The 24,271-nt window shown below is 42.5% G+C and overlaps 1 non-coding gene across 1 annotated transcript; it reads right to left on the reverse strand.

The window, feature by feature from the left end:
* Positions 1-20,890: 20,890 nt before the first annotated feature.
* On the reverse strand, positions 20,891-20,962 carry TRNAE-UUC (transfer RNA glutamic acid (anticodon UUC)). Its single transcript has one exon. It is a non-coding gene; the product is annotated as a tRNA-Glu (tRNA).
* Between the last annotated feature and the right edge of the window lie 3,309 nt (positions 20,963-24,271).

Below are 24,271 nucleotides of genomic sequence, written 5' to 3' on the forward strand. Positions count from 1 at the left end.
ACAGGAACGTGAGCAAGCTGAGCACAGCTGCTACCATGGGTGCTCCCCCAGGCGCATTAAATTCGTGTGGGACACGATCTGGGGGTGTGTGACCCCTTAGAAGCGGAGGGCCATGGAGCTGCTCAAGCTCTCCAAGGACAAGTAGGCTGTCAAGTCCACCAAGAAAAGGATGAGAACACGTCCCTGCAGAGAGGGAAAGAGACGAGCTGAGCAATTTCATGGCCCCCGTGCAGAAAGAGGCAGCCAAGGACTAAGCCCTACCTTTTCAGAAAAAAAAGGGGATGAATTTTATTGTATGCAGATTAGACCTTAACAAACAACCAAAGCTGATCTTGCCATATACTCCCCAGTTTGCTCACATGGTTTCCCTGTCTTTGTCAGGGACCCTGTGTGGAGATGCACCAGTGCCTGCCAGGCTCTGTGTATAGGGGGTACACATGATGTTTCATCTCATCTCCGTTTCTAGAGGAAGAAACAAGCATGGAGCACAGAGGCCCACATGACTGGCCCCTTGCCAGGCCATGGCTCAGACCCTGCTCAGCTGACTAGTGCCAGCCCTGCCAGTACCCCCAGTGCCTCAGCCTTGAGGCCCCTTCTCCCCTGGCCTCTCCACTCTCCACCTGTTCCCAGTAGATCTCCAGTCAACTCCACCACTTTACCCCATCAGAATGCCATCACTTGTTGCCAGGCCGGTCCCAAAAGCCTGCTGGTCCACTGCTTCCAAACTATCATTGCTCTAATCTGCCAAGTATTCTTTGGCCCCAGTATCATCCTCAAGTCTGATTCTGGTCCCTTGCCTGCTCTAATGCACTCCATGGCTGCTGGTGTCCTGATGGATTGAGCAGACGCTCCTCGGGCTGCATGGGAGACTCTGATAACAGAGTCTTCCTCCTCGAGCAGCCTCCCTGCATATCTCTGAGCACTGCTTTCTGGGCTACTTGGAGCTCGGCCATAGTGGGTTGGAGTTCACCAAAGGCTCTACTGATGACTCTGGTGAGAAGCAGACCTCTACACTCAAAGGGGGCACATTCAGAGGCCTCCAGAGCTCTTCAAATCTGTGAACAGCAAAGAGCAGTGATTTTTCAGCTGGGGGCCCAGGGGTTCTGGGCAGTGTCTGAAAACAGTTTTGGTTATCACAACAGTGGGAAGGAAGTGCCTCTGGCATCTAGTGGGTGGAAGCCAGGGATGCCGCTAAACTTCCTTACGAGGCACAGGACAGCCTTTGCAATCAAGAAAAAACAATCCTACATGTTAACAGTGCCAAGGCTGAGAAACTGCAAAAGCAGAGAATTCTACTCTTGAAATGTGGAAAAGAAGTTAAGATACTGAGTGACTTCAGGTGGGTAATGAAAATTCCTGCATATCAGTGATGAAAGCATCCAGGAAGGCCGTCTTGAGGTGTGGGGCTGAGCAGAGGATGAACTGAGACCCCAGCCAGCTAAGTGGTTCAAGCTTGAAGGATCCTTGAGCAGGCTCACTTGCAGGCCCTGCCCCCAGCATCAGGGCTCTGTAAATGGCACTGTGTACACACGGCTCCTATGATGCTGTGATTGCACTGTACTCACTCCTGCTGGACTGCATCACCACCTCCATCTGACTGCCTTGTCGGCAGACTTGTGTCTTGCTCATCACTGAATGCCAGCCTCTTGCACTAGTGCCTGGCATGTAAAAGAGGCTCAACAGATACTTTAAATTGACGGAATACATGAAGTACCTCTGGGCTTCCCTGGTGTGCTCAGACATTAAAGAATCTGCCTGCAATGTGGGAGACCTGATTTCGATCCCTGGGTTGGAAAGATCCCCTGGAGAAGGGGATGGCTACTCACTCCAGTTTTCTTGCCTGGAGAATTCCATGGACAGAGGAGCCTGATGGGGCCTACAGACTGTGGGGTCACAGAGAGTCTGACACGACTGAGCAACTTTCACTTTCATTAAGTACATCATTCAAATTTTATCTTAGCAAAGTGTGGAGTGTTTTTGGAGAATAGATAAAGTAGGATGCTAGCCCCTCAGGTGTCAAAAACGTTTCCATAAGCACAGAGAATAGAGTCTGATACTCTAGAGCCTGGCCCATTGGGACCCCAATTTCTTGCCTCTTTGTCTCTTCTCAGCCTCTCATTATACTGCAGTTGTAGCAAACTCTTGCCTCTGTAGGAAGCTGGATGGGAAAGGGCTACAGAGGAGACCCGAGAGAAGAACTGAAGAATCTTATATCCTTAAAAAAGATGGGTGGCAGATCCCAGTTAGGCGATGTGGTCATTTAAGTGTCTAGATGGAGTCAGCTGTAGCCCAGGCCTCAGACACTGGGAAGAAGTCATTCATATGTATCGGGAGAGACTTGGAGAGATAAATGGGGGTGAGGCTTGACAGATAAAAATCAGGTTGCTTATTTGTTTACTTTTACTTTTAATGTTTTATTAACCTAATATATAAAAAGTATTTCAGGTGAAAATCAAAACAAAAATTACTAATGAAATATTTTATATCTTTTCTTCATATTGTATCTCAGACTTTTTTTTTTAAGTTATTTATTTGGCTGTGTTGGATCTTAGTTGCAGCATGCAGAATCTTAGTTGTGGCATATGCAATCTAGTTCCCTGACCAAGGATGGAGCCCAGGCCCCCTGCATTGGGAGAGCAGAGTCTTAGCCACTAGACCACCAGGGAAATCCCCAGACTACTTATTTATATTGGACAACTTGGAGCTATCTTAGCTCCCATTTGTTGGGAAGCTGATGAGTAAAATCTGCATACATTTTGTTTTAAGATTATGGACATCTTTGAGATTTTGTGGTGGCTTTCTTCCTGGTTATATCCTGCCAGCTGGGCATCTAGTAATAACTAAGAATTAGCTAGAAGTCTTTAGCTACAAGAATGATAACAAATAGAATATGATTTCATTCATATATATAATATAAAAAACTAATAAGCAAACAAAAACTGTCAAATAAGTGAAAAAACCACACCAAACAAAAACAAACACATAGATAAAGAGAACAGAGTTGTGATTGGGAGTGAGGATGGATGGAAACTAAATTTTTGGTGGTGATCCCACTATAGGATATACAGAAGTAGAAATAATATTTTAAACATGAAGCATATAATGTGATAAATGAATGTAACTTCAGTTAAGTTAAAAATCTTAAAAAAAGAATTTATTGGAAATATATAGAACAGCTCCCAGAAGCTATACTAAAGCTACTGATAGCTTAGTGGTGAATGGTGAACAGTGCTGCCGTATTTGTGGTCTCCGAAGAAGATTTAACTCCGGGGCCAAAGACAGTCTCAGTCACTCAGTGCTTTGTGTAGATTTTATTTAAAGTGAAAGTGACAGAAAAAGCTTCTAACAGACATCAGAAGCGGGTAGGAGAGTACCCACCTCACTAGTTTAAGCGGGGCCTTATATACTTCTCATCTGGCTGCTGAGAATAGATAAAAGGAATACCTCAAGGTTCTAAGAGTTCCACCAGATCCTTTCCCAAGGCATCCATCATAAGATAACTTTGGCATAAGATCAGCCAGGGAGAACAGGTCCTGGGCGATGTCTCTGGGCAAGATATACTGTTGCTGTGTAATCAGGGGTACAAGGTCTTGAGAAACAGGTTCCGAGGCATGATTTGTTACAATTATAATCATTAACGTAGAGCCTAAGAAAAGCAAATCCGTGAGTAAAACATTGTGCAGTGTGATTATTAGTTCCCAACCTAAATGAAGGCCCGTTCTTAGGCAAGATGCATCGTTGCACAAAGCTTAAGGAAAGCATGAGAATGTTCATTTCCTCCTTAAAGGGCTGTAAACTTTAACTCTCTTGTTATGAACTGCTCTTATTTTTACTTATTTATCTATGTTAAACAAGTATAGTCGATTTACAATGTTGTATTAAATTCTGATGCAGAGGTACAATTTAAATTAAAAAAATTCACCAGTTTTAAGCATACAATTTTGTTGAGGTTTGACTATAATCATGTAATCACCACCACTATCAAAATGTAGGACAATTCTGCCAATCCCAAAAGGTCTCCTGTATCTCCTTACTGTCAGCCCTCTTCCTGAACCCTGGCTTCTGGCAACCACTAATCTGCTTTGTCACCATGTATAGTCACCATATACATTCATAGAAATGTATAGTATGTAGCTTTTGTGTCTGACTTCTTTCACTTAGTATAATACTTTTGAGATTCATGTATGGTTTTTGCAGATCAGTAGTTTTTCCTTTCCTGTTGCTGAGTAGACTACTTTGTATGTATGTACCACAATGTATCCATTCACCAGTGATTAGATGTTTGGGTATTATGAAGAGAGCTGCTGTAAACATTCCCATACAGGTCTCTGTGTGGCCATGTGTTTTTTTTTGGCTGTGCTGCACACAGAATCTTAGTTCCCCAACCAGGGATTGAATCCAGGCTCCTGGCATTGGAAGCTTGGAGTCCTAACAACTAGACCACCAGGGAATTCCCATGTGTGGATATGTTTTTATTTCTCTTGGATAAAAATCTACAAATGAAATTGCTGGGTCATGTGATAGGTGTATATTTAACTTTATTAATTTATTTTCTTAAGTGGTCATACCATTTTCTTTTTTTTTAATTTCTTTTTTTTTACTTTACAATATTGTATTGGTTTTGCCATACATCAACATGAATCCACCATGGGTGTACATGTGTTCCCAATCCTGAACCCCTCTCCCACCTCCCTCCTCATACTATCCCTCTGGGTCATCCACAATGGAGTATTACTCAGCCATTAAAAAGAATACATTTGAATCAGTTCTAATGAGGTGGATGAAACTGGAGCCTATTATACAGAGTGAAGTAAGCCAGAAAGAAAAACACCATTTTGATTCTTACTGATCAATGAGTAGCATATGTTCTATATACTGCACAAATCTCAAGTACACAGCTAGATAAAAATGTAAGCATAGGGATAGGATAAGAAAAAATGTAAGCATATTCCTCAAAAAATTAAAAATAGAATCATTATATTTAGCAATTCCACTTCTGGGTACATATCCAAAAAAATTGAAAGTAGGATCTCCAAGGGATATTTGCACACCTAAGTTTATAGCAGCATATTCACAATAGCCAAGAGGTGGAAGAAACTCCAGTGTCCATGGGTGGGTGAATGGATAAAAAAAAGTACTGTATATACCTCCAATGGAATATTCAGTTCAGTTCAGTTCAGTCGCTCAGTCATGTCCGACTCTGCGACCCTATGAATCGCAGCACGCCAGGCCTCCCTGTCCATCACAAACTCCTAGAGTTCACTCAGACTCATGTCCATTGAGTCAGTGATGCCATCCAGCCATCTCGTCCTCTGTCCTCCCCTTCTCCTCCTTCCCCCAATCCCTCCCAGCATCAGAGTCTTTTCCAATGAGTCAACTCTTCGCATGAGGTGGCCAAAGTACTGGAGTTTCAGCTTTAGCATCATTCTCTCCAAAGAAATCCCAGGTCTGATCTCCTTCAGATGGACTGGTTGGACCTCCTTGCAGTCCAAGGGACTCTGAAGAGTCTTCTCCAGCACCACAGTTCAAAAGCATCAATTCTTCGGCGCTCAGCCTTCTTCACAGTCCAACTCTCACATCCATACATGACCACTGGAAAAACCATAGCCTTGACTAGACGGACCTTTGTTGGCAAAGTGATGTCTCTGCTTTTGAATATGCTATCTAGTTTGGTCATAACTTTCCTTCCAAGGAGTAAGCGTCTTTTAATTTCATGGCTGCAGTCACCATCTGCAGTGATTTTGGAGCCCAAAAAAGTAAAGTCTGACACTGTTTCCCCATCTATTTCCCATGAAGTGATGGGACCAGATGCCATGATCTTCGTTTTCTGAATGTTGAGCTTTAAGCCAACTTTTTCACTCTCCACTTTCACTTTCATCAAGAGGCTTTTTAGTTCCTCTTCACTTTCTACCATAAGGGTGGTGTCATCTGCATATCTGAGGTTATTGGTATTTCTCCCAGCAATCTTGATTCCAGCTTGTGTTTCTTCCAGCCCAGCATTTCTCATGATGTACTCTGCATATAAGTTAAATAAGCATAATGACAATATACAGCCTTGACGTACTCCTTTTCCTATTTGGAACCAGGAACCAGTCTGTTGGAACTGGTTGTTGGAACAACAACCAGTCTGTTGTTCCATGTCCAGTTCTAACTCTTGCTTCCTGACCTGCATACAGATTTCTCAAGAGGCAGGTCAGGTGGTCTGGTATTCCCATCTCTTTCAGAATTTTCCACAGTTTATTGTGATCCACACAGTCAAAGGCTCTGGCATAGTCAAGAAAGCAGAAATAGATGTTTTTCTGGAACTCTCTTGCTTTTTCCATGATCCAGCAGATGTTGGCAATTTGATCTCTGGTTCCTCTGCCTTTTCTAAATCCAGCTTGAACATCAGGAAGTTCACGGTTCACGTATTGCTGAAGCCTGGCTTGGAGAACTTTGAGCATTACTTTACTAGCATGTGAGATGAGTGCAATTGTGTGGTAGTTTGAGCATTCTTTGGCATTGCCTTTCTTTGGGATTGGAATGAAAAGTGACCTTTTCCAGTCCTGTGGCCATTGCTGAGTTTTCCAAATTTGCTGGCATATTGAGTGTAGCACTTTCACAGCATCATCTTTCAGGATTTGAAATAGCTCAACTGGAATTCCATCACTTCCACTAGCTTTGTTCGTAGTGATGCTTTCTAAGGCCCACTTGACTTCACATTCCAGGATGTCTGGCTCTAGGTGAGTGATCACACCATCGTGATTATCTGGGTCGTGAAGATCTTTTTTGTACAGTTCTTCTGTGTATTCTTGCCACCTCTTCTTAATATCTTCTGCTTCTGTTAGGTCCATACCATTTCTGTCCTTTATTGAACCCATCTTTGTATGAAATGTTCCCTTGGTAGCTCTAATTTTCTTGAAGAGATCTCTAGTCTTTCCCATTCTGTTGTTTTCCTCTATTTCTTGGCATTGATCGCTGAGGAAGGCTTTCTTATCTCTTCTTGCTATTCTTTGGAACTCTGCATTCAGATGCTTATATCTTTCCTTTTCTCCTTTTCTTTTCACTTCTCTTCTTTTCACAGCTATTTGTAAGGCCTTCCCAGACAGCCGTTTTTCTTTTTTGCATTTCTTTTCCATGGGGATGGTCTTGATCCCTGTCTCCTGTACAATGTCACGAACCTCCTTCCATAGTTCATCAGGCACTCTATCTATCAAATTTAGGCCCTTAAATCTATTTCTCACCCCCACTGTATAGTCATAAGGGATTTGATTTAGGTCATACTTGAATGGTCTAGTGGTTTTCCCTACTTTCTTCAATTTAAGTCTGAATTTGGTAATAAGGAGTTCATGATCTGAGCCACAGTCAGCTCCTGGTCTTGCTTTTGCTGACTGTATAGAGCTTCTCCATCTTTGGCTGCAAAGAATATAATCAATCTGATTTCGGTGTTGACCATCTGGTGAGGTCCATATGTAGAGTCTTCTCTTGTGTTGTTGGAAGAGGGTGTTTGCTATGACCAGTGCATTTTCTTGGCAAAACTCTTTTAGTCTTTGCCCTGCTTCATTCTGTATTCCAAGGCCAAATTTGCCTGTTACTCCAGGTGTTTTATTCAGCGTTAAAAAGGAATGGAATTCTGACACATCCTACAGAATGGATGGATATTGAGGTCATTATGTTGAGTGAAATGAGCCAATCAGGAAAAGACAAATACCGAATATGTAAGATTCCTCTTATATGAGGTCCCTAGAGTAGTCAAACAGATAGAGACAGAAAATAGAAGGGTGGATGCCAGGGCTGGGAAAAGGCGCCATGGGAAGTTAGTGTTTGATAAACACAGAGTTTCAGTTTTGCAAGACGAAAAAGTTCTGGAGATGGATTGCATAGCAATGTGAATGCCCTTAACGCTCCTGAACTGTATACTTTGTCGTTTAGTTGGTCAGTTGTGTCTGACTCTTTGCAACCTCATGGATTGCAGCACACCAGGTTTCCCTGTCCTTCACTATCTCCTGACTTGACAGTGGGTGTATTTTGCCTCTTTGTGAACTTAAGTAGAATAATTTCTGTAACATTTTGATGCAGTTAGGAGTGTTTGAATGCTTTATACATTCAAACCTAAGATACTCCAGACTCATTATTCAGTCTCCAGGGTATCTGGTTTTCTGTTAATGAGAAATGGTGTTTGGAGACCCAGTGTGGGCACGAGGAGTGCTGGCTGCTCCTGCTTATCACTGCTGTTGGACCTTTTGAGTAGACACTGCTAGGACATATTTTAAAAACATTTACTTATTTATTATTGGCATATAGTTGATTCACAGTGTTGTGTTAGTTCTGGTGTACAGCAGAGTGACTCAGTTATACATATGTGTGTTCTTTTTCATATTCTTTTCCCTTATGCTTTATTACAGAATATTGAATATACTCCCCATGTTGTACAGTAGGAAGGACCTTGTTTATCCAAGACATGCTTTTAAAATGGAAAAATAATGCATAAGTTTATTTTTATATTTCCAATTCAGTTTATAGATTATCAGGTTTTAAGTCTGAAATTTCTGCTTGTATCTCTTCTGTCTTACTCTAAACTTTTTTGTGCTGGATGATATAATCATAGTTTCTTATATCCCTTGTCCTACTGTCTGTGTCTCTATCCATTTCTCTCTCTGTAACAGTTTCACAATATTGATTCCAATGATGTTATTAATATTAAGTCTGCTGAATATGGTTTAATATATTTTTTATGTTTTTTTCCTTGCCTTTAGGATTTTTTAAATAAAATCTTTTAAAATAAATGTCAACATCTGGTAAAGCGTCTGTCTGCAACGTGGGAGACCCAGGTTTGATCCCCGGGTTGGGAAGATACCCTGAAGAAGGAAATGGCAACCCACTCCAGTATTCTTGCCTAGAAAATTCCATGGATGGAGGAGCCTGGTGGGCTACAGTCCATGGGGTCGCTAAGAGTCGGATACGACTGAGCGACTTCACTTCACTTCACACACTGAAAAGTGAAAGTGTTAGTCGCTCAGTCGTGTCTGACTTTTTGCCACCCCATGTGTTGTAGCCCGCCAGATTCCTCTGTCCATGGAATTCTCCAGGCAAGAACAGTGGGATGGGTAGTCATTCCCTTCTCCAGAGGAACTTCCTGATCACGGGATCGAACCCGAGTGTCCTGCATTGCAGGCAGATACTTTACCATCTGAGCCACCAGGGAAGCCCATATACACACTACTATATATAAAATAAATAATATCAATAGATATCAATGTCAACAAGGTCCTACTGAATAGCATAGGGAATTCTACTCAATATTCTGTAACAACCTATGTGGGAAAAGAATAAAGAATAGATACATCTGTATGTATAATTGAATCACATTACTGTATACCTGGAGAAGGCAATGGCAACCCACTCCAGCACTCTTGCTTGGAAAATCCCATGGATGGAGGAGCCTGGTGGGCTGCAGTCCATGGGGTCGCTAGGAGTCGGACATGACTGAGCAACTTCACTTTCACTTTTCACTTTCATGCATTGGAGAAGGAAATGGCAATCCACTCCAGTGTTATTGCCTGGAGAATCCCAAGGATGGGGGGAGCTTGGTGGGCTGCTGTCTATGGGGTTGCACAGAGTCAGCCACGACTGAAGCAACTTAGCAGCAGCATCTGTATACCTGATACTAACATAACGTTGTAAATCAACTATACTCCAATATAAAATAAAAATTAAAAAAACAATTTTTACCATTTAGAATTTTTTGATGTGGCAATTAGAAATTTTAAATTATATATGTGGCTCACATAATATTTCTATTGAACAGTGGCTTAGCACATTGTAAGCACTGTACAGGGTGTTAGTGATCACTGGTTTATTATGGCATATACTATACAGATAATGTTTACCTTACAAAATCACATAAGGATAAAATGAAATATGTAAAGCTCTTAGCACAGTGTTAGGCACGTAATAAGGGCTCAGTAAATGATACCTATCGCAGGTAAGTAGAGCAGTCATCATTTCTTGGATGACAGAACTGGAAGGCTGTGTAGGGTTGCCTATGCTGAAAGTTTTGAAAATCTAGCTGTGAAGATGGGGCACAACTAATTCTCTGCACAACCAAGAACCACCGAACCACACACGATCCAAGATGTGTGGTATTATATTTAATATATTTTATATAAATGCACATAAAAATAAAAAATATCCAATTTTAGGGATTGAAAGATAAAGGTGGAGGACTTGGTAAGAAGCCAGAACTGGAGAAGTCTGTTAAGGCCACCTTGACCTCCTCCTTTGGCTTCTTGCTTCTCCTTGGTTTTCTCCCCTTCTGTGACTTCTTTTTTCTCTTCTTGGTCTTTATCCTTCTCATCTTCTGTTTTGATTCTCCGCTTTTTTGAAGTTGGAAGAGTTCTTGCAACCGCCTTCTCCCTCCTCATCAGAGTCAGAGAACTGTTCCTTACAGGCAGTTTGTTTGTTTGAGGAACACAATGAGATTCGCTTATCAGGGTCTTCTTACCCTCATCACCACTCTCTTCTGGAGTGGCATCCTCAGGAATGGCCTGCCTTTGTACCCAGTACAAGCCTGCAAGAAAGGAAGACAGTATTCAAATTCCCATGTTCTTGTCTGACCCAAACAATTTATTTTCAACATAGACGTATCACCTCTATATGAGATGTCTAGCTAAAGCAAGCACCACCACCAAGACCAAGGCAGTATCTCCTCTTTGGAGGTTTAAGTTTTGCCCAGAATTTTCTATACAGGGAATATTCCATATCGAAAGTCATTGTTCCCACAACAAAGTCTGTGACCGCTACATGCATGTGGATCAGATGAACAGACACGTTAGTATTTGCTTTGCTCTTCAATTTATATAATACATATGTAACAATTGCTGCAAAACCCATCATTCCAATGGGACAAATGGTGCCTCTCTAGGTTTTTGGATAAGTTTAGATCCCTGATCTTCATCATATGAAAAAAAAGAAACGTCTCTGTCGCTTGACACAGTGATTGAAGAATCTTCAGCAGTTACAGGACGTTTCAGGCTCCTACTGGCTTCTATCTGACTTTTTGATGATAGCCATCCCAGGGGTAGAAACTGGCATCTCACTGTAGTTTTTTTTTTTTTTTTCCTCTCACTGTAGTTTTGATTTGCATTTCCCTGATGACTAATGATGCTGAGCATCTTTCCATAACTTTTTGACCAATTGTGTCTCTTCTTGGAAAAATGTCTATTCAAGTCTTTTGTCTATTCAAGTCTATTTGTCTTTTAATTGTTGAATTATAAGAGTTTCTTTATAAATTCTGGACTTCCCAGGGGGCTCAGTGGGTAAAGAATCTGCCTGCAATCCAGAGACACAGGAGACATGGGAGACGCAGTTTTGATCCCTGGGTTGGGAAGATCCCCTGGAAAAGGAAATGACAACCCACTCCAGTATTCTTGCCTGGAGAATTCCATGGACCGAGGAGCCTGTCGGGCTACAGTTCATGGGGTTGCAAAGAGTCAGACGTGACAAACGACTAAACACATATATTTTAGATACAAGTCTCTTATCCGATACATGATTTGCTAATGATTATCTTCCATTCTGTTGTCTGTCTTTTCACTTCCCTGGTGCTGTGTTTAAAAAAAATTTTTAGTTGGAGTATAGTTGCTTTACAGTGTGGTATTAGTTTCTGCTGTAGGCAAAATGAACCAGCTATATGTATACATATATATATCTTGTTTTTTTAGGATTTCCTTCCCATTTAGGTCATCACAGAGTGGTGTTCCCTGTGCTATAAGTAGTTTCTCATTAGTTATCTATTTTATATGTAGTATCAATAATGTATATGTGTCAGTCCCAATCTCCCAACTCCTCCCATCCCACCCCTTTTCTCTTTGGTATCCATAGGTTTGTTCTCTATGTCTGTGTCTGTTTCTGCTTTGTAAATAAGATTCTCTATACCAGTTTTTTCAGATTCTACATACGTGCATTGGTATACAATATTTGTCGTTTGGTTGATGTCCAGTACATTTATTTTTCTTTGCTTGCTTGTGCTTCCATGTTTCTTTTTGAAAATATAAGCAGATGCAAACAAATGAATCTTCCACTTAGTCTTCTGCAAAATATAGCATACTATTTATCTCTTATGTGCTTTGATCTTTCCTCCCTCTGCATCACTGACTCGATGGACATGAGTGTTCTATTGTATATATGTACCACATCCTCTTTATCCATTCATCTGTTGATGGGCCCTTAGGTTCAATAAGTCTACAAATAATAAATGTTGGCAAGGATGTGGAGAAAAGGGAACCTTTGTACACTATTGGTGGGAATGTAAATTGGTGCAGCTGCTATAGAAAACAGTATGGAGTTTCCTCAAAACACTAAAACTAGAATTCCCATATGACCCAACAATTTCACTTCTGGGAATATACCTGGACAAATTCTAATTCAAAAGGACACATGCACCCCTATGTTCATAGAGGCATTATTTACAATTGCCCAGACATGGAAAGAATCTCCTTGTGGTTTTAATTTGTATTTCCTTTATTGTGAGCCTGGTTGAGCATCTTTTCATATATTTAAGAGCCATTTTACACCTTAGAAAAATTAATTTCTAGGAGTGAGCTTGAATACTCTTCCCTGGCCTCCTGTCCCTATCACAGAGGCTTGTCAAGTCTACATAAAAAATTATCTCAAATCACTTCCTTTCCTCCACCTTGCCTGACACTACTTAAATCACCCTGTCATGATCTCTTTTCTAATCTTTCTTCATACTGCAACTGTTAGAAATCCTGAATTGCATTTCCATTGCACTTAACATAAAATAATTGCTGAGGCTCTAAGGCCCCATGCAGGCCAGCCCTACCACTCTGTCCCCAGCTTCAGCTTGGCCACTGTCCCCCCTCGTTTACTGAGCTTCCCCCCAGCAGCCTACGTTTTGTGCACCTTGGTGCCTTTCTACTTGCTCTGCTTTTGGGAAAGCTCACAGCCCAGCTTCCTCCTGTTCATCCTCTGGTCTCAGGGTAAATGGTCCTTCCTCACAGAGAACTTCAGCCTCTTTCATTGTGAATGAGGCTCACTCATAGCCACCAGCATTTTCCCCTCAGAGTGGCCATCACAGCTGTTGTGATTTGCCTGCAAAAGGGACCACATTTGTTCTGTTCACATAGTAGATGCTCAATTAAGTGCTCATCGACTGAGTGATTGCTTACAGTGTGGGGGCTACACAAGACAGTGTAGGGAGGGCTGTTGCAAAACACGAGGGAGGAAGAGAAAGTGACCCGTGTTTGGGGGTCAGAGAGCCCTCCGTACTCCCAGATTTAGAGGTCGTGATTCAGAAGCAGCTGGCCACTCTGATCAGTGGGAAGTTGACTACAGAAGAGAGCTCATGAAAAAGCAGTTTTTCTGCTTGTGGGCCTTTGCTCAACTGTCTTTGTCTTTTTTCCTGCTTTCTGAACACAGTAGTTAGCATCAGGCAGAGAAAACTCACCACTGAGGCCAGAGCTCCAGTTGCTATGGGAACCTCTCTTTGCCGCTGTTAGGTAAGAGGATGTTCGAACAAGGTTTGGCTTCCCAGTGCTTCAGCCTCTGGTCATGGTTAGATTTCCCATCAGAAGATAGCTGATTGCTGTTCTGTTGCTTTTCCTTTGTTGCTAACTGCTTTTGTGATGACGGGTAAGTGAAAAAAGTGGATCACGGAGGTGAGAACAGAAAGAGGCTGCCCTTGCGTAGTGCCTCCACTGGGTCTGCCTTCCATTTAACCCCAGCCCCATGCAGGTTAGTTGGGGATGGCCCAGGCCCTCTGTTGTGGAAAAGACAGGAGAGAACAGGTCTGCGGGCTGCTACAGTGCACACACTCTGTCTCTGGGTGGCCTATGCTGCTGCAGACATGTGGGCCCAGAGCTTCCAGGTCTCCTGATTCTTGAGAGCAGCAGCCAAAATTTAAATATTGGCGATTACAAGGGGAGGGTGGGGTGGTGGAGGGAAAGATTGGGAGTTTGGGATTAGCAGATGCAAACTCTTATATATAGAATGAATAAACAATAAGGTCTTAACTGTACAACACAGGAAACCGTACTCAATATCCTTTGAAAAAAATATGAAAAAGAATATGTGTGTGTGTATATATATATACACATATATATATAAATGTATAAAGAAATAAAAACTACAATGAAATACCACCTCTCATTAGCCAGAATGACTATCATCAAAAAATTCACAAACAATAAATGCTGGAAAGAATGTGGAGAGAAGGGAACCTTCCTACACTGTTGGTGGGAATGTAAATTGGTGTAGCTCCTACTGAAACTCTAGTACTTTGGCCACCTCATGCGAAGAGTTGACTCACTGGAAAAGACTCTGATGATGGGAGGGATTGGGGGCAGGAGGAGAAGGGGACGACAGAAGATGAGATGACTGGATGGCATCACCGACTCACCGATGGACGTGAGTCTGAGTGAACTCCTGGAGTTGGTGATGGACAGGGAGGCCTGGCGTGCTGCACTTCATGGGGTCACAAAGAGTCGGACACGACTGAGTGACAGAACTGAACTGAACTAAACTATGGAGAACAGTATGGAGGTTCCTTAAAAAACTAAAAATAGAACTACCACAAGATCCTGCAATCCCACTGCTATGCATATATCTGGAGAAAAACATTATCTGAGAGAATATATGCACCCCAGTATTCATTGAAGCACTGTTTACAATAGCCAAGACATGGAAGCAACCTAAATATCCATCGACAGAGGAATGGATAAAGAAAATGTGGTACATATATACAATGGAATATTACTCAGCCATTAAAAAGAATTAAATAATGCCATTTGTGGCAACATGGATGGACCTAGAGAATGTCACACTGAGTGAAGTAAGTCAGAGAAGGAAAAATATATGACATCTCTGATATGCAGGATTTAAAAAGAAATGATACAAGTAAAATTATTTACAAAACAGAAAGAGACTCACAGACTTAAAGAACAATCTTACTGTTGCAGGGTAGGAGGAAGAATGGGGGAAAGGATGTTAGGGAGTTTGGAATGGACATGTATACACTGCTGTATTTAAAATGGATAACCAACAAGGTCCTAGTGTATGAATATGGAACTCTGCTCAATATTATGTAGCAGCCTGGTTGGTAGGGGAGTCTGGGGGAGAATGGATATATGTATATGCATGCTTGAGTTCCTTCTCTGTTCACCTGAAACTATCACAATATTAACAGCTATGACACAATACAAAATAAAGTCTAAAAAATTAAAAAAATATATAATGTATATAGTATACACATATTGATCCTTCCCTGACCAGGGATTGAACCCACATTTCCTGCTGGGCAGGCAGATTCTTACTGTTGAGCCACCAGGGTTGGGAAGACTCCCTGGAGAAAGAAATGGCAACACACTCCAATATTCTTGCCTGGGAAATCTGATGGACAGAATAGGCTGGTAGGCTGCAGTCCGTGGGGTCTCAAAAGAGTTGGACATGATTTAGAGACTAAACAACAGCAACAAATCAACTATATTTTAATTAAAAAAGAGAGAGAGAGAACTTACAAAAAATTGGCAGCTAATTCAAAGAAATCAAGCTAACCCTGCGGGGGTAACACATGGCACTGTGTGGGCCAGCAGTGGAGAGCCACAGGCCAGCAGGACCTGCCCTTCCTGTCTCCCTGTTAGTTACAGAGATGATGCCAGTCCCTACTTCCCCATGTTCTGGATCTGCAGGAGCAGTTCCTCAGCTGTTTCAGCCTTTATGAAGGGGGCACTGTGGCCCCTGAGGAACAGGTGGGCTTCTTACTTGAAAAGATGACTGAATGTGGTTTTATATCCTGGGAGTGTGGAGGCCACAAGGCCAGGTCTGGGAGGCAGAGGAGCTGGATGATGACTTGTCTCTGCATAAATAACAATAAAGGCTCAGTTTCAAGGTGCTAGTTGCAGAGAAGACCCTGAGAGGTAGAAACTTCTTAGAGTTTTAGAGAGGACTTTAAGGGGAGAACGGTTTGGGGGTTACATGACACTCCACTCAGCGTGATGTAATTGATTTCCAGATTCAGCATCTCTCTCCTGCATCCTCTCTGCTGGACTCTGTCTTTGGCCAGGTCTCTTCTCTATTTTCTTTCCCCACTTCCCCAGCCTCCTTGAGGTCCCTGCTGGTGGGGGGCCACTCAGCAAGACAAACTCCTGGCCACCAGTGGAGCAGTAATCATCCTGGATTCCCTCTCAGAGGAGTAGAGGTGGGAGGAGGTGACGGGACACGTCTACTGGTCTCCATCTACCTTCTCACAACTACCCTGGGGTTGTATTTGTCTCCCTGAGCAAGTCTGTTTTGTCTCGAGGGCTCACAGTGTGGGCACCAGCACAGGTCTGCTCGAGGTGGTTTATTAGTCAGGGCGCTTGCTTGGAAGCATCAGGACTAGACACCTGCTAACCTGAGCAGAAAAGGTTATTCCTTGGAAGACCACCGAGTAACACGCAGAATTGACTGACAAGTCAAGCTTGGGCTCAGGAAAGAACTAGGCTTGAAAAATTAACACAAACAAAGGAATGTGGGTGCAAAAATTGTAGCCAAGATGACCATGTGCCAACAGCCTGGGTGGCAAGCAGCTTTGGACGCTGCGTAGCCAAGAGAGGGCAGACATCTTATATTCATATTTTCTCCTTTGTACAGAGTTTTCAGCCAAAACTGTGAATTGCAAATTGGGGTCATTTGGAAATTGGTATATTGAGTGACTTAAAAAAGTACAATACTTTTCATCTAATTTTTTCTCCTGGGATTATAGCCTAAGGAAATAATTCTAAATGTGGAAAATCTTTAATTCCTAAGATGTTCATTGCATTGTCAAATTGATTGTGGTATATCCATGGAATGGAAAATTATAAAGTTTATGAGGATTAATAATGAGGTGGAAAATCATTTATGATATAAGGCTTCATGAAGAAACAGCATAGACCATTACATACACTCTGATCCACTCTTAATATTGCAGGTATTTCCCAGATGCCATCAGCCCGCAGGGTCAGTTGGAGACTGACCTGCAGTGCCTTCCTCCTATCTCCCAACTCATCCCCCACCAGCCTCATGGAAGGCCCCACCTCTGGTCCTGGAAAGATGCTGGCCTCAGAAACGGCCATTTCTTCTATTCATCTAGGAGGGCTGTGGTTTGAAGATTGACCTGCCAGCCCGTGTTTGCTTACCTCTGACAATCTCTCCTACAATAGAAGATTTCTCCTTCCCTGTTTTCATTCCACTTCCTGGTCATCTGAGTTGGGGTAGCAACCAGTGAGCAGGATGCACTTAGGGTGGAGACCATCTGTCACAGGCTGGGTGGCCTGTCTAGGTCCTTCTCTGGGGCCCCCTCTCGATCCAGAGAGAGCAGCCCTCCCAAGAGCCTTGGTGTCTGGACAACACCCAGCTTCTCTCACCACCCTTGAGGTCATCTACTATTTCTCCACCCTTTCAATCTGCTTTCTAGGCAACCAGCAGTAGAAACTTCCCAAGGTTACCCAAATTCTTTTTGGGGGGAAGGGGAAGAAGGTGGGCCATTCTTACATATCTGAAAGAGTGAAACTTAGAGAAAGAAGACTGGCAAATGTGTTAACAACGCTGGTACTTAGATAATAAGGTTAGAGGTGCTCTTTCCTTTTGTTTTTCTGCACTTTTTCTGTAATGTGCATTTATTGCTTTTATAATTGAAGAGAAGAGGTTAGTTAATTAGCTCAAGGTTGCATCAGCTGCAGATAGGTGGTTGGGTGTCAGGAACGAGGGTCGTTTCCCTGAGTTCCCAGCACAGGGATAGGGGCTTCTCAGCAATGATTTTTTTTTTTAATTTTGAGATTTAAAAAAATTGAGATATAATTGACATATAACATTGTATTACTTTTGAGCATACAACATAATGATCTAATAAGTGTATATATTCCAAAATGATTATTATAATAAGTTCAGTTAATACCTATCACCACACATAGTTACATTTGTTTTTTTCTTGTGATGAGAACTTTTAAGATCAACTCTCTTGGCAACTTTCAAATATACAATAGAGTATTGTTAACTATCATCACCAGGCTTTACATTACATCCCTAGGATTTATCTTACAACTGGAAGTTTGTAGTTTTTGACCACCTGGGATTTTTTTATGATATAATCTGCTACATCTCCATAAAAATAGTCTTGATCCCCATTGATTTAGGGCACTGATTCCCCAGCTTTCCTGACATATATCTGACTCACTTTTGAGCAGTGATTCTTACTGATCTCTTTGCTCTGTCCCCGTTGGGAGACAGCTGTGGGGGAGGTCCCTGTTGCTCTGGAATAAGTCTGTGTTCTGCCCGCTCAAGATGTGAGGGAGAGTTTTAAGCTTTGTATTCTTTGCTATCTAGTTGAAGGTGACTATTTTATTGTATGAACTGTGGATAGGACTGGCTATATAATTTACAGGGCCCAGAGCAAAATGAAAATGGGTTTCCAGGATCCAAAATGACTAAGACTTTCAAGATGATGGTGTTAGAATATTAAACCAAGTATGGAGGCTGGAGGCGAAGGGACTTCCCTGGTGGTCCAGTGATTAAGTCTTTGCCTTCCAATGCAGGGGTTGTGGGTTCGATCCCTCATTAGGGAGCTAGGATCCCATACGCCTTGTGGCCAAAAAACCAAAACATAAAACAGAAGCAATATTGTAACAAATTCAATAAAGACTTTTAAGATGGTCTACATAAAAAAAAAAAAAATCTTAAAGTAATCCAGCATGGGCCCTTCTACACTCAGGTCACACCCTCAGGAAGCTGGCCCTGCCTGTGGACACTTACACAAGACATATGTCAGCCATGTCCAGGGAGGGCTGCAAAAGGACACTTAGAAGGTGGGGACAGAGGGAGGCCTGGGCCTGAGAGGGGACAACAGAATCAAGAGATCCCCACTCCTGGCAGAGTCTCTGTGGTGAGTCTAATACCCAAAGTCTGTCCCATTTGAGTTGCTGAGGATTCAGGAGGTTCATGATGTTTTCTTTTTTTAAATGTTTTGGTACTTAAAAAGTTTATTTTATTGATTTATAATATTGTGTTATTTTCTGCTGTATGGAAAGGTGATTCAGTTAAATATAAATTTCCATTTTCTTATTCTTTTCCATTAAGGTTTATCACAAGATATTGAATATAGTTCCCTGTGTTATCCAGTAGGACCTTGTTTTTATCCATTCTCTGTATAATAGTTTACATCTGCTAACCCCAAACTCTTAATCCATCTCTTCTCTGCCTTGGCAACCAGACATCTGTTCTCTATGTCTGTGAGTCTCTTTCTGTTTGGCAGGTATGTTCATTTATGTTATATTTTAGATTCCACGTATAAGTGGTGATATCATATGGTGTTTGTCTTTCTCACTGAGTATAATAATCTTTAAGTCTATCTATGTTGCTGCAGATGGCATTATTTCACTCTTTCTTATGGTAGAGTAGTATTCCATTATACCCCCCTCCCCACTTCTTTATAGGAGATTCAGTTTTATTCTTTGCAACTCATGTAAATAGAATACATGACTTCTCTGGGTCTTATTTGCTCGTTCACACAACAAGAGCCAAGGGACTAGCGACCACAGAGCCTCAGCCAGCTCTAGCGCTGCTCGTGCTTCGGAGTTTAGCACTTGTGTTGCCCACGGGCCAGCGGCTGTGTGGTCCCTGAGGGCCCAGAAACTTATTCCAAGATGCCCTCAAGTGAATTGAATGTGGACCAAACACGAAGCGGTGAAGAAGCTCCAGAAGAGCTTTCTCAGGGCCACATAACAACTGACAGAAGGAAGATACTGGCGGAGACAACCCTTAACATGATTACAAATAGAATATTTGGTATGTAATTGATATTTTATGTTACAACCTTTGCAGAGATTTTCTGTGAATTTCCAGCCAGAAACAATATGGGTCCGGATCAAAAGGAAGCTGCTTCCTTGTGTCGAAGACTTGGTAAAAGGGCAGGAGGAGATGCTCAGTTTTGTGTTTGCACTGGTTCCTCAGGTGAAAAGCCTGAAAATTAATTCTAAGGTCCTGCCATGTAGTTAGTTTGTATATGCTGATGCTCAGAACGCGGTTCCGTGTGATGGTGAAGGTTCAACTGCTCGTAACTCATTCTTCTGTTGAGTTCATGGGATCCTGCGCTAATGAGCTCTTCCAGGTATTGTGGAGATATATTCAGAGCCCAGGACGAGATGCCGGCACACAGACAGCTAAGGGTTATGGGTATGAGACACGCTGTACCTACAAATCAAATTTATTTGGTGCTTTGATGACATTTTATGTGAAGATAAAAGAAAAAACAACAAGCAGTGGCACGGAGGTGCATGAGACAAGTGATTTACGTGAGTAAATTTTGGAATTTTCAGGGAGCTTTTGGTTGGCTACATGAATAAGTTTATTTAACAATATTTGGAGTTTGTATAAAAGAATTTGTGTTTAAAACACTTTAAAATTTTTCCTTTTTTTGAAAACTAAGATTTTTTGTTTTTGTTGCACACATGGGCCAATAAAGGACCCTTTACAAGGGATGACCTTCTTATCATCTGTGTGGGTCACTCATTCCCCCCACCCCTCTCCTGTAACTCGTGTCCATTTGGGTTCAATAACCTAGTGCTCATATCTCTTTTCCTCAGATATGATGTAATTCCCCTTTCACTTGTCAGTCTTGTGCTTTCCTAGGGATATACTGAGAAAGAGCCTCATATTTGACTCTTGACCCTTATTTTCCTTTCCATCTGGTAGAAAAAGATGGGTCAAAAAAAGTGTTAGGAACAAATTCAGCCAAGTCTCTTGGTTCTGACCTCATTGCAGAAGTAAAAGATCACTAAACATAGTTTAAAATTTATGACTTGCTGGTGGAGGGGAGATAGATGTTCATCTACAATTTTTTTTTTTTGGCTGCATCATGCAGCTCGCAGGACCTTAGTTCCCTGACCAGGGGTTGAACCTGGGCCCTGGCAGTGAAAGTGCTGAGTCCTAGCCACTGGACCACCAGGGAATTCCCCCCAAAGCATTTTTGATTGAAAGCATTTGTGAGGCAGTGGGAGACAGACTCTCACCTTTGGAAGGGAATTTTAAAAGGCTACACTCTAACCCAGTTCCCTTTAGGTCAGTCAGACCCCAGTATCTCCACTTTACCAGCAAGAAAGTGGAGACTGGCATAGGCGAGGTGATGAGCACACAGTGGCGCAGGGAGAAAGTGGGTCTCCTTTGTCAAAGGGTATGGGCTGTGGCAGATGGACAGCCAGGATGGCGGCAACAAGATGGCCATCTCTCCCATCAAGGGGGAAGTCTGCTTCCTTTTCCCTTGCATCTGGGGTGGCCCCGTGCCTTTGATCCATGGAATGTGGTAGGTGGGACACAGTGGGACTCCTTGGCCGAGACCTTCAGAGGCCTTGCATCTTTTGTGTGGGTCGTCTTAAGATCCAGTTGTTGTGTCAAGAAGCTGAGCTGAGGGAACCCACAAGAACACAAGAAATGACAAATTGTTTTAAGTCAGCAAACTGAGATAGTTTGCAGTCACAGAAAAGAGTGAAATAACGCCATTTGCAGCAACATGGATGGACCAACAGATGATCATAGTTAAGTAAGTCAGACAGACAAAGACAAACACCGTATCTATCACTTTCATGTGAAATCTAAAATGTGACACAAATGAACTCATCTATCAAACAGAAACATACTCACAGACACAGAGAACAGGCTTATGGTTGCCGAGGGGAAGGAAGGGTGGGGGACGGATGGAGTGGGAGTTTGGTGTTAGCAGATGCAAACTATTACACACAGGATGGGTAACCAATAAGGTCCTGCTGTAGAGCACAGGGAACTGTATTCAACATCCTGTGATAAACCATAATGGAAGAAGATTTAAAAAAGAATATATATGTGTGTGTGTGTGTGGTGGTGGTGGGGGCTTTGCTGGTAGCTCAGCAGTAGAGAATCTGCCAGCAATGCAGGAGATGCTGGAGACTTGGGTTCAACCCCTGGATTGGGAGGATCCCCTGGAGGAGGGCATGGCAACCCACTCCAGTATTCTTGCCTGGAGAATCCCATGGGCAGATGAGTCTGGCAGGCTACAGTCCATGGAGTTGCAAAGAGTTGGACAGGACTGAAGCAACTGAGCATGCCTATGTATACATATGTGTGTGTGTGTGTATGTGTGTATATATATATATATATATATATATATATAACTGAGTCCCTTTGCTATACAGCAGAAATTAACACATTGTAAATCAACTATACTTCCATAAAATTAATTTTTTTAAAATGGGGCAATTTGTTCTGCAGCCATTGATAAATGAAAGTCACGACTGACTATCATTTGGAAACATTTATACTTTCTTGGATAAATTCTTTAAGTAGTCTTGCTTGAAGCTTCTACAAAGTAATGGAATCTCTTCTCCTAATAGTAGTCACAGTAATAATAATAATGATAAACATTATTATCATGACACAAAAAGTTGTGACTCAACATGTATGGAGTGTGAAGTAGGATGGAAAACTTAAAAAACAATGACAACACATTTTTGTAAACCACAAATCCCACATAGATGTTATTCATTTCCATATCTGTGAGACAAGTCAAGGGACTGGTCCACACTTTCCTGCAGAAGTGGGTACCGAGTCAATATTCATCTGTCACCCTAATGACCCAGGGGGTTCTTACTCCAGGGATTCACAGGACTTGTGGGAAGAGCAGGGTAGGTGGCAGGCAGGGTTTCTGAGGTGGTGTGATTCTCCTGTCTTTTTTCACCCCTTAGTTGCTGGAGAGTCTCAAAGTGACAGGACCCAGTCCCGGCCTCCCTCCTCAGGAATGGAGTGGGGGCCAGGGTGGCACCGAGGTGGCGGTTGAGGGAGTGGCCTGTCCAGTTCACTACTCAGTCAGCAGGATCTGAGATTACTTCTTTGGTTGTCATCCCACTTTCTGGTGGCGACAACCCCCCAGCACCAGGGAGATGAGGTGGCTGCGTCCAGGGTTGATTTATTGCCCTTCTCCTATTCTTTATGGGGCCAGTTTTAATGAGTACCCAAGCAGAAACGCCTTTGACTCCCGGGCTGTGAATAACTGCCATTAATAAAGGGGCGAGCTGCTGGCCGCAGCACCCTGCATATTTCCATATTAATAACGCCATAAACTCCCCCAGAATGATGTCTTAGAACTTGCAAGGTGGAGGCTGGCTGGCTGTAGGCTCAGGTCTGTGGAGGGGGCACATGATCCCTGGAAGGAGAAGTGGCCTGGGACCTACTCAGCTGCCCACGCATCTCTGCCATAGGAGTTACCTCTGGGGAGCAAGTTGCTGATTTCATGGGGTGTCTGGAGGTGGGGCAGGAAGTTTTGTCTGCTTTCAAACATCTCCCACAGCAGTCTGTCAATTTGTCTGAGATCCCCTCACTTAAAGACAATTAATTTGAGTATTTAAGTTATTCTAAACTTCTGGATATATATAAATTAAAAGGCTAATGCCTTTGGGGCTGACTTCATTAATTTCAGCTAATCTTGTCTAATCTTCTAGACTTGTCTAGAAAATTGATGACTGATTCATGTGACATGTTAACTGAACAGCTACTGTGTGCAAAGAGCTAGGAATATGGGAAGGAAGGAAACAAGCAAAATCCTGCCATTGCACAGCTTCTATTTGAATTGAAACAGTAAACAAATACATATGTAAGATAGTGTGCCAGATGATATCAATACTACATAAACTATAGAGCACAGGAGGGAGATGGGGCATGTGTACTGGGGGGAAGATTAGTAGAACCACTTTGTTCCAGGGAAGTTGACTGAGAGCAGACCCTTCAAAGATTCTCTCCCAGGACAAACCGAGGTGACTTGGAGAGGAGAGATTTGGGACTATCTCTCTATAGCTGCTGGCTTCCTCTTACCCAGCTCAGGTGTCAGTGGAAGAAAGATCTCAGAAAGAAGTCATGTCTCTTCCAGCCACTATCTTTCCCTTATGAGGCCTGGACAATGGCTAGGGCCCTCAGACCCCTTGGTTCAGTCCTTCATCAGCCCCAGGTCTAGGAAAGCCCAACATATGCCCCTCATTTCTGTGGATTCCCAGAGACTCTTAATTTCCTGCTTTAAGCAGGAAACTGTGAGTAATCTCTGTGCGGCCACAACTGATTCTGACCTGAAAATCCATGCCTTTCCAGAGTGCCCCCACCCCAACTAAATGTTCGTTAGCAAAGTAGACTTTGCCAAAGATTCAGGAGGGGGAGGAGGAGGGGTTTACTTTTCACTGTCTACAGACATTGCTTACTCTCTAGGTATTTTGTTATCCCAGGGGGTTAGGAGAGAGAGATC

This window comes from Bos indicus, chromosome 2 (assembly GCF_029378745.1).
Source record: "Bos indicus isolate NIAB-ARS_2022 breed Sahiwal x Tharparkar chromosome 2, NIAB-ARS_B.indTharparkar_mat_pri_1.0, whole genome shotgun sequence".
In the NCBI taxonomy this organism is placed as follows: domain Eukaryota; kingdom Metazoa; phylum Chordata; class Mammalia; order Artiodactyla; family Bovidae; genus Bos; species Bos indicus.